Here is a 12500-nt window from a genome sequence, read left to right as displayed (position 1 = left end):
ATCATTTCTCTCAAGAGATTTCAATGAAGTAAGTTCAAGAAAATTGAGGAGAAGTTTGAAATCGAGCATTCAATTTTAGTAATCATGATCAAGTTATGTGTACTTTCATTTTTAAGGCATGCATTAACATCTATCAAGCAACATCAAGCTTTGTGTTAGACTTCAAGGCAATGAGTCCATATCAAAAAGTATCATTTACCAATTTAAGCATTTTTTAAAGGTTTTCAGCATCTTCCCTATTACAAGTAAGCTCTCTTTCATCTAGCATTTTTGTAATGGAGGTGGAAACCCCAACATAGGGTTTGACTTAGGCAAGCCCCTATAAGGCACAATAATTTCCTTCTCTTTGTATGCATGTTATAGATCTGACTATTTAAACAAATTTGATTTCACAAATTAGACTAAGACAGATAATTTCAAACTTTGAATAGGCAAAAACCCTATGACTATGTTGATTGGCTATATAGTCTGACACTTTTTGCCTAAATTTTGGAGGGAGTGGTCTACAAGGCATCCTGATTTGAAATACAAAATGTCAATCAATGTACACACTTTTTCAACTAAGACATATCTCCATACTCTGGAACTTTGAGCTTCAAATTTTAATGGTAGGTTCTTCCCTATAGTTCATTTCTAGATATATACTTTTGAGTTGATTTCTAGCTCTGTATTTGTCTTTTTTATGTTGAGTATTCTCAATTTTGCTTCATTTCTCATCATAATAATATCCAATCATATCAAATTAAAAAGAGACCAATCAACCAAAATTCTTAGCTCCCCTTGAGGACTAAAGTTGGGCCTAGTTGATTATTCCCTAGTGAAATGATACAAATTGGAAATGGTGAGTGAATAAGTCCTTAGTTTGCATTTCTAGGCTAAAGACCCCATTTTCAATTTAAAAACATTAAAAATATCTGGACATAGATTCTCTTCCTTAAAACATATTTTTTCTTGATAAGTCATTTAAAATTATATTTTAGTGTTGATAAGCTACTTCTAGTATAAATAAAAATAAAATATAATCATTAATTAAAATATTATTTTACTTTATTTTGAATGCTACACTCATAGATCCATAAAAGAGTATTTTTAAATTTTAAAAAAAAAATTATATGAGTAGAAATTAGGAAAGTAACAAGTCACATTTGTATAGATTGATTCCAAAGTGTTGTTCAATATGTATTTAGTGGACATTTCAAATTGAAAAATTTGTAGATCATATCTAATTTGGCTAAAATAAATCTACCTAGACCATATTTTTTATCAAAATTCTCTTTGATTTTGGAATGCTTAAATTTATTTGAAGTTGGCTTAATGTGCGATAGATTTTTGCACTTTCAACCAATATCTTATCAAATGCTTACATATTGGAGGTTTTTTAATAAGCAATTTTTTGTCTAATATATATTTTTAGTATTAAGGAGGAATTGGATATATATGAGTATGGGAGGTTGGGGACATGCGTAAAAGGGGACGATATGTTTATATCTAACATACTAAATCCTACATACATCACTTTGTATAGGTCAATCAAAGGAAATGTCACTCTAAGTGTAAATATCCATAGGGTTGTGAAGATATTTTTTTCCACATCACATAGCTCTCTATTTTAATTAACCAAAGAAAAAATGATCACACCAAGATCATTTGTCACCTTGCAGTAATTCATTATCCTATTCGAATTGAGATTTTTGCTATCAAGAAGATTCACTATTGATTTAAAGTTATTTAATACAATGATCATATAGATTATAACATTCAATAAAATGATGTATTTATAATAATTCATTTGAATTTTATGAATTGAAAATTTAATATTTGAAAGAACAATCAAAAGTACTTTAAAATTATAATAATAATAGATAAGTACTATCATATTAGCATCAACAATAATAGACCACATACATTGAACAATGCTCTAAAATAAAGCGAAGTGTGCCCAAAAGGAAGAAAGGACAAAGTATGCATTTTCCATGATTACAATGTCCAAATAATTGGATTGGTAAGATAGAGAGAGGATGGTGGCGTGAGAATATAAAATTGTGTAAAGGAAGGAGCACCCAATAATGAGCATCCAACAAATATAACAGACAAAACAGCATCGAGGCGCCGCATCCAAAACAAAATGACTGACAAGGTGTTGAAGTGCGGACAAATTTGTCAAAAGCATCAGAGTAGAATATACCTTATCTTCATTGGATTTGGCCGCATGCATTTAAGTGCTCATAAATCCCAACTCTAGAACTTAATGAATTTCCATGATATAGAACATTAGTGAGGAAATGATAGCTTTTATTTCTATACTAGCGCTTGCATCAAATGGAGGTACAATGGTAGATGTTAAAATAAATAAAAAGTGATTTAAATTGAAATTAATAAAGAAAAGTTTATTTTTCTATATAATATGAACAAGTAAAAATTAGGTAAATGTAAAAAATAGAAGAGCTCACACAATTTTTACATTAAACCTGTTAAAATTTAATGATTGGTGAGAAATAAAATTTAGGAATATTTCTTTTATCGAAAGAATTTTAGAAGATTTTGGTATAAGATATTTAACATAATAGTATAATCTGTATCAGATTTCAAGCATAGTTGTCCAAGACAATTACTTGCACTATGAAAATCTTCGAAGTTTAAACTTTGCATTCAAAACTAATAGTAAGCATTGATTATTGCAATCATAAAGTGGGAGAAATGATATGCATTTTAACTTAAGGAAGTTACACAAAACCGGAAGAATGTGCACTATGTATCCACGGTAGGCCTGACACATTTTACCTCTTCCCTGTCAAAGTTTTAAAAAATTTGTCTTAAAACATAATAAGTGGAAATCATTTTTTTTATCAAGCATCAGATTACATAAAAATATTTTTTTATGATAAATAAATATTATATATCAATTCATTTTTCTAGAATATTAGGTATGCCTCCATTAAAATAAATATATATATAGTTTTAATTGAAATCTAAATAAAATTTGAACTTAAAAAATCTTACCCTAACACTTGGAAGTGGCGTTTGGAAATTTACAACGATTTAATAATAAAAACAAAAATACCCCAAAAGCACAACACTGATTTTTGTCAATAAAAATCAAAAACGGAAAATGGAAATTCCTTGGGTAATTGCTAAATAAAAAATTAGAGCCGCAGTCTTGGATCGTTGGCAGTGGAATGTTTTAGGTGGCACTCCTCCTGTCAGTGATTTCAGAATTATTACTTGCAGACTTTTATACATATAAGAGTGGGAGGATGAGATAAATTTTCATATAATCTTTTATCAAAGTTCAGAAACTATGTTTGGAGAAGAAAATTAACGGTGTTAGATTTTTTCATTGTGATTATTAAATATTTGTGTTTAACAAGTTAGGTAGAAAAGAATACAAACTTAAAATTGAGTCAATTCAATTTGAACATGTATTATTTGTTAATTTTTTATTGAATTCAAGATCTGTCATTGAAGCCTAAGGAATATTTCTGCATATAGAAAGGCTGGAAGATTTAAAGGATAACTGTGTAGATAATCATAAAGTCAAAAGGCAATGGATTCAAGAATGATTCTTTCCAATTAAAAACATGTTCAATTTATGGAGCGTCACGTGCAATGTATGATGATGAAAATATTAATTTCTTCTATACCATTGCCTAGGAAAAACTTTAAGAGTAAACAAGTGAAAATGAGGGTAGGGATTTTAAAATGAAATAAATACTAGTTGAAAGATAAGATGATAAGATATAGACCTCCCACTAAGGAATTGAATCGAAAAGTTATTGATAATAATCCTTAACGAAGTCACTCTCTTGTAACATCTCATTCTTCCATTGAGACATACCCATCTTCTTGTCCTCATAATTTAGAGGTAGGTGCATCTCAAGAGCCTATGATTTCTTAAACTATGCAAGAGATATTATCGTCTTTCGAAAAAAATCCCCCTCTTATCTCTCATAGAGTATTATCACCTAAATAAAATATTTCATTTGAGAATACATCTTATATTCCTTCAAGGAAACCTTTTGTATCACTTGAGTGAAAACCATCATCTTCTCCTCAAGGAACACTTACTCCACCTAGAATATCTACTACCAAATTTCCCCTTCACTAATAAATCCTTCTTCGACTTTAAGTACTCTAAATGTGAAACAAACTTAGGGCTCTATTGGATAGAATGATACTTAACAATATAAGGAGTCCCAATAACAAGTTTAGTACCAACAAGTATAAGATTGTTGGTCTCATCCAACAACAAAAATTATATTCAAATCTCTTCAATACTTCAACTAGCTTTGTCAAAGTAAGAAGATGATATTTTAAACACAAAAAAATACTTTTATTGTTGTTACATATATGGTCACAAGAAAACATCTTGCTAATAAAGATTGGATGAGATCCATTATTTTTATAGATATATGGGGATCCTAGTAGGAAATAAATGTCACTCCACCAAAGGATGTGCTAGAAATAGAAATGTAAAATATAGAGCACATTTTTACACCTATTTTATTATTAAAGACAACAACGCAAGACGAAGAACAAATTTTAAAGGCTTGAATTAATTGGATGTTACAAAAGATGGAAAAATATAAAACTACAAAAAGGAAAGTAGGAGAAAAAGTAGGTTATTTGACTTCATATATTGAAAATTTGGTGTGTCCAATTAGTACCTTAACCACATATTCAATTTCACAACCATGTACAAGAATAATTATATTCACCAGCCACATAATTTAAGAATATTTTAATTACCACAAGAGAACTAATGAAATTAAATTAAAAGACATTGAAAGAAATGGTAGAAAAATGTAAAAAGATTGAAAAAAAGAGGATAGGGAATGCCATAAAGATTATAGAATATGGTCTTGATCAATAAAAAGTATAAATTGACCATAATTTTCCATTATTCTAAAATTTATTAATACAGGTTATCATTTTTCATTAAAGATAAAAAAAAATAGATGGAATTGATGAGATAGTACATAGAAAATGGAAGAGAATTGTAATTTAGAGAGGGAGTTTTGAAAGGACATGAGAATACAATACTATATATAATTCAACACACTCTTAATAAAATAAGATATTTTGAAAACATGATTTGATACTAGTTTTTAAATTCACAAGGTGATCTTAGCATAGTGTAGCTTCTAAAGGAACTGCTTATCGATATGACAGAAAGTTAGCAACCAATTCAAGAAAACTTTTATTCTTTTTTAATTATGAGGTTAATGAGAATTTATGAATTACTTATAGATAATTTGATGATTTGAGATATCACAATATGAAAAATTAGAGATATTAAACTTAGATAACTCTATTTAATCATGTATTCATTTTTTAAATGCTCACATAGTCTAGTAATAATAAGGTTAAATTATTGATAAATTCCAATTATACAAGAAAAAGAAGTCTCATAAGGGAAAAGTATGTGCAATATATTTTATTTCAATTTAAATTATTCTAATATTTGATTATTGAAGAGAATAGTAAAAAAAATACTCTTTACATGTTCTTTGTAATTATCTTATGTGACTTTTGAAAGTGTAAGATTTGGCTATGAAGGAATCCACACAAGATCTAGAGGCCTAATGATGTAGAGTGAATTGTCTCTCACCGGTTTGTGCTACCTTGTCTAGGTATCTCCTCCAAGCTACACAAGAACCATCCAATGATTCTACTCCCCACACTCTCCAAGGGTCTACAAGACTTACCCTCTTTGACCTTCTCTAGGTCCTTAAGCTAGGATAAGCTCTTGTTGTTTTGTGAGTTCCATTTTCTTGCTTTGGAGACCTTGTTTTTCCAGTCCCTTTCACACTCAACTGGAGAGTTCAACCCCTCTACCATAGGATCTTCATTCCCTGTGCTACACACATTAGGATGCATGATTTTGGAAGGATTCCCAACCCTATTCCTTACTCAAGAGGTTTGAAACTTTACTGGTTTGGTGTTTTACAAACAAACTACACTTTTAAGCCTAACCAGTTCTAGTAGCCCTGTCAGCGAGGTATTCTGCATTCACCGGTTGAACTTCCTGAACAACCCTATGAACTCTTTTACAATCCAGACACCCTTTTGGGGTTTACATCAAAACTAGAGGTGGGTTTTGTCTCTAACATATATAACCCTTACTGGTTAACTAAGCCTAATTGCCCATTTCTAGGCCTTAAAAATAGGGATTGTTCAAAAATCCTTCATCGGTCTAATTGCCTAAGTGAATTGTTGATAGTTTCGGGTATGTGCTTCCATATGGAGTTCCAAACCAATCATATTTCTCCTTCATCCACCGGACTCACCCAATTAGGACCTATTATCCATGATTCCTACCCCTTGCCAACTCAACGTGCCAAGCTTAGGGTATGGTGGCAAATATTTGATTTGGCTTCCCTTGTCTCAAAACCAAAAATAAAACATAGTATACAATGCAACCTAACATTACACAAGGTTTCAAAGAAGATATCCATCATGGAACGTTAGGTTGGAGCCAATTTGCTCTCAAACCCTGGTTTTTAGGGCTCTTGAACCCACCTGCAACAAAATGAAGATTATTCACAAACTACAACACTTCAAGACTCAAAATCACAAAAAAAATGAAAGTAAGACACCAGACTAATAATCCATGTCCCTTTTTTGGGATGCCTGATCCATACAAGTCATAGAAACCTGCAAAGAACAACAAAAACTTAGAAGAACACACACTAATGGGAAACCAAAATTTGTTTATTTGGTTTAGATCTTCAACAACCTTCAACCACTGACTATCATCAACATTTCCAAGCCTTATACTAGCTTTGGAGTAGTTAAAAACTCTCACAACTGATTGTGTTAACCAACTAACCGTTGGTGTCTGAAAAATGTTACAAAGTTATTGTGAGCAACTTTTGCAATTTGTTGCATAGGTGAGCAACTTTGCTCAAACCCAAACTTGGTCACTCTCAAATGACTCATATGACCTTAACAACTTCAAAACAACATCTACCAACCTACATTAACCCAAAAATAACTTATCCTATTAAGTGCTCTACCTGGCATCCTTGAGAGCTCACATGCCAACATTGGCCAAACAAAGACTCTTAGGGCTCTTACAATCATTTGAGAACATAATCAATTGCCTCTTAGCCTTATTACAAAACTAAAAACATGATTCCAACATCTTGGAAATAAAATCAACAAAAAATTGCTAAGTTTCCCTGCACCATACTCCCGGGGTAGAAAAAACACAAGTCCCTTGAATGGATAGGGATTGAACAATGGTTTCATGCTTTAGTATATGTTCTGCAGACATCCATGTAGCTTCAAATTCAAGGAGACCTGTCTATTTAACCAAGTAATCTCTATAGACTGCTTTCCTAGTCCTTTTGACAATCTTGGAGTCCAAAATGCAATCCAATATCACTAGTTGGCTTGGAGGTAGGTCTTGTATCCAATCTACTTCTTTAGTAGCAGTATTTTGTTCTTGGTTTGCAGCTGACTAAGTTCCCTTATACTAGAACAAATCACATACATTAAAGATTAAAGATATACCCAATTTCTTTGGTAGTTCCACCTCATAGGTATTGTTGCCAAACTTATGCACAACCTTAAGAGGTCAAATCTTTTTCAGACATAGTTTGCTAGGCTGTCCCTTAGGAAGTCTTTCCTTTCACAGATAGGCCATGAGTTAGTTTCTATAACTTGGTTGTTATTGGTTGATTGTAATCAGTTTTCATGATATAATTCATTCATTTCTGCATTGCCTTCATCATATCCTTTTGTTTTAGTTGTGTTTACTCTTGTTGATCTGTGTGAATTGATCTCTTTGAGGTCCCTCCTAACTAGTGACTGCACCAAGTGGTATCAAAGCGAGCTATCATTCCGAAGATTGCATTGTTCTAAGAAATTTTGTTGTAGGGTGGTAGACTATGGATTCGACCTACAACTGCAGAGGATTGGCGTAAAGATGGCACAAAGAGGAAATAGGAATGGTGGAGTGCATGGGAATGCAAACCCTACTGTGGTGGACATGTTGCGAGGAATTGTAGCTCCATTTGAAGTTATTGACACAACCCAGAGAAGAGGCCAACATATTGAAGATGTGAGTGAATATGAAGGAGAAGAAGCCCCGACAAAACAAGTAAAACCACCGGCGATTGATCCAGTCGAAGAAAGGTTTTTGAGGGTTTTGAGTAGGGTGAATACTAAACCTCATTTTCCCCCACTGGAATATGATGGAAAGTTTTATTCAGATAAATTGATGGATTGGATCTTGGAGATGGAGAAATATTTTAACTTTGAAAAAACTGTAGAGGAATGGAAGGTGAAATATGCTTGTACCCGGTTGAAAGGTCATGCATCTCTTTGGTGGGAGCATTTGTAGGTTGATAGATAGAGAAGAGGTAAAGAGAAGATCAAAACATGGGATCAAATGGTTGCTAAGTTGAAATCAAAATTCATGCTAGCTAATTATCAAGTGAATCTGTTCTGGAAGTTGCAGAATTTGAGGCAAAAGTAATCTAGTGTGAAAGAGTACATTGAAGCATTTTACAAGTTGAATATCAGATTCAGACATGTTGTTGATGAGGTTGGACAAGTTGCAAGATATTTGAATGGATTGCAGATGTCTATACAAGATGAACTTAGTTTTATCAAATTGCAAAGTGTTGAAGAAGCTTACCAATATGCCCTGAAATCAGAAGAGAAGCTGAACAAAAGACATGAGTAGAGACAAAGAGGTAGAGGTGGAAGGTTTTCCAAACGAAGATTTCAAGGAGGAGGAGGATATACCGGAGGTAGAGGAACCTACATAGATCAAAACAAGGACAAGGAAGTAAGAAAATAAGGTAAATCATACTAGAAAGATGATAGAAATTTCTACCGGAGGAGAGAACCAAATGGCTACTAGAATCAGAATTTTGGATAAGATGACAAACGACAAGACAAGAGAGTGTTTAAAGGAACTTGCTATAAGTGTGGAGGAGAAGGACATCATTCTTTTGAGTGTAAGAAGATAGAGAATACCAAGAGAACAATAATGGTGGAAGAAAGCCCCACCAGATCAGCTAATAAACCGGAAGATCGAGAAATGATGATGATGAGGATAGCTTTGTGTCATACCAGAGGAGATGAAGAGCCCTTGTAGAGAAAGAATTTGTTCAAGACTAGATGTAACATATCTGGTAAGTGTTGTAAAGTTGTTATTGATAGTGGTAGTTCAAATAATCTTGTTTCATAAGAGATGGTGAATAAGTTGAATTTGAAAAGATTGAAACACCATAAGCCTTATCAGATAGCATGGATTTAGGAGGACCATAAGTTATTAGTAAGTGAGCAATGTTTGGTGAAATTGAAAATTGGGAATTATCATGATGAAGTCTTGTGTGATATTATGCCTATGGATATTTGTCACCTTTTGTTGGGTTGACCTTGTCATTTTGATAGATAGGCAATACATGATGGGAGGAAGAATACATACAATATTGTGGCCAATGGGATGAAGAAAACCTTGTTACCCTTGGAGGAGCCTTTGAAGAGTGAAGTTTGTACAAATGCCAGAATCTGTTTGGTGGATAGAAGGAAATTTCTGGATGGAATGAGACACGAGAATGTGTGTTTTACCTTAGTTCCTAATAAGACTGAGAATCTAGAGCATGAAGAAGAACAACTGAAAGAGATAAAAGAGTTGTTGATAGAGTATGAAGATATCATTTTGGATAATGTGCCTGATGGATTACGACCTATGAGAAGTATCAGTCATTGCATGGACCTAGTTCCCGAATCTAGTTTGCCTAATAAAGTTGCACACCAGATGACACCGGAAGAGAATGAAGAGTTGAATAGACAAGTGTAGGAATTGTTGAAAAAAAAATTGATTAGAGATGGTTTGAGTCCCTATGCAGTACCAACAGTATTAGCACCTAAGAAGAATGGAGAATGGAGGATGTGTATAGATTCAGAATAATAAACAAGATCACAGTGAAATACTGGTTTCCTTTGCCTAGGATGGATGACATAAAGGATTGTTTGAGTGGAGCCAAATACTTTACAAAGATAGAATTGAAGAGTGGATATCATCATATCTAGATCAGAGAAGGAGATGAGTGGAAGACAACATTCAAGATAAGTGAAGGACTATATGAACGGTGGGTGATGCCTTTTAAGTTAACTAATGCACTGAGTACTTTCATGAGGTTGATGAATGAGGTATTGAAGAAATTATTGGGTAAGTTTGTTATTGTATATTTGCATGATATTTTTATTTCCAGTAGGATGAAAGAGGAGCATTTATTGCATTTGAGACAAGTTTTTTAGAGGTTGAGAGAAGAAAAGTTGCTGATGAATCTTAAGAAGTATACTTTCATGAAGGAAGAATTAGTCTATTTGGGATTTGTTGTATCTCAGGATGGTTTGAAGATGAACCCTGAGAAAGTAAAATAAATTTTTCAATGGCCTACACCGGAAGGCATTGGAGAGGTAAGATCATTTCATGGATTGGCTAGTTTCTAGCAAAAGCTCATCAGAAATTTCAGTTCAGTTTGTAACCCTATGTCTAAGACAATAAGGGGAGATAGGAAGGAGTTCAAATGGACCACTAGAGAAAACAAAAATTTTGAACTATTGAAGAAGAAAGTCACTAAGAAGCATGTGTTAGCTTTACCGGATTTCAGCAAAGTATTTCAAGTGGATTGTGATGCAAGTGGAGCTGCAATTGAAGCCGTATTGAGTCGGGAAGGGAGAGAAGTAGCTTATTTCATTGAGAAATTGAATGATGCTCGAAGGAGATATTTAGTGTATGATCAAGAATTTTATGCCATGGTTCACGCCTTGAAGAAGTGGAGACATTACCTACTGCCTAAGGAGTTTGTGTTGTATATAGATGATCAAGCTTTGCAGTATTTGAACAATCAAAGACATATGAGATGGATAGAATTTCTGCAGAGTTACACCTTTGTGTTGAAGCATAGAAGTGGAAAATCTAACAAAGTTGTTGATGCATTAAGTAGAAGAAGGAATTTTCTAACAAAGATGAGACTGACAGTATTAGGATTTGAAGGGTTGAAGATCTTGTATGATGATGACCCGGACTTTGTAGAACCTTGGAGAACATGTAGATAACCAGTTACGATATATAGAAGCAAGTGGTTGGATTACTTCATTCAAGATGGGATGTTATTCAGAGGAGTTCAGTTGTGCATACCTAAGACTTCTATGAGGAAGAATCTGATAAAGGAGAAACATAGTGGAGGATTAGTCGGACACTTTAGTGTTGATTAAATAGTAGCAGTGGTGAGTGAGCACTACGTTTGGCCCTAGATTCATAAGGATGTTAGAAAATATGTGAAAAGTTGTAGAGTTTGTCAAGTCATAAAGGGTAGTAGTCAGAATGTGGGATTGTATAAGCCTTTGACAATACCAGAGAAACCTTGGGAAGATATAAGCATGGATTTCATACTTGGACTACCTAAAACATAGAAGGAATGGCTCTATATTTGTGGTAGTGGATAGATTCTTGAATATGCCTCATTTCATACCTTGCAAGAAGACATTAGATGCAGTGCATATCGCTGACCTATTTTTCAAGGAAGTGGTGAGAATGCATGGATTACCTAAGACCATAGTTTCACACAGAGATACGAAGTTTGTGGGTTATTTTTGGAGAACACTCTGGAAGAAGATGAAGATAGATTTGAAGTTTAGTTCTACTTTTCACTTGTAGACTGATGGATAGACAAAAGTAGTTTACTCGATCTTGGGAAATTCGTTAAGATTTTTAGTTGGAGACAAAACTAGAAGTAAAAATTTGATTCTTACACAAGAAAAGTTTGCCTACAATAATTCTAGTAAATAAGAGTACCAAAAGGACACCTTTTTAAATTGTTGCTAGAGCACACCCTAGAGGTAAATTATAATTAAGAGATATTAATAGTGAAGACTGGAGAAGTTCAAAATAAGAAGAATTTGCATATCACATAAAGGACTTACATATCCAATTTAAGCAACATTTGGAGGACATGAACAACAAGTATAAGGAGAAAGCAGATGAGAAGAGGAGACATAAGGAATTTGAAGTTGGCAATGAAGTGATGGTGTATCTAAGAAAAGAAAGATTCCCACTTGGAACTTATAACAAGTTGTAGATGAGGAAGTGTGGACCTTGCAATATTTTGAGAAAGTTCAGTTCTGGAAATGCATATGAAGTGGAGCTACTGAATAGTCTGAGTATTTCACCTATATTTAACATTGTAGATCTACATTAGTATCATGAACCAGAATTTTGTGAAGATAATATTGTCGATTTGGAGAAATAGTTCCCCTGAAAGGAACCATATCAGATTGAAGACATTTTGGATAGTAGGATTGGGCATAGTACCTAGAGTAGTCAGCATAAGGAGTATCTTGTAAAGTGGAAGGACAGACCAGTGGAAGATTCATCTTGGATTTCTTAGGCAGAGGTAGACCACCTTGGTTTTCCTCTGACCCCAACAAAGTGAGAGACTCACTTTTGTCAACAACCCTAGATGTCTGATGTGGGA

Source organism: Cryptomeria japonica, chromosome 5, assembly GCF_030272615.1.
Source record: "Cryptomeria japonica chromosome 5, Sugi_1.0, whole genome shotgun sequence".
Taxonomy (NCBI): Eukaryota; Viridiplantae; Streptophyta; class Pinopsida; order Cupressales; family Cupressaceae; genus Cryptomeria; species Cryptomeria japonica.
This window is presented reverse-complemented; position numbering follows the sequence as displayed.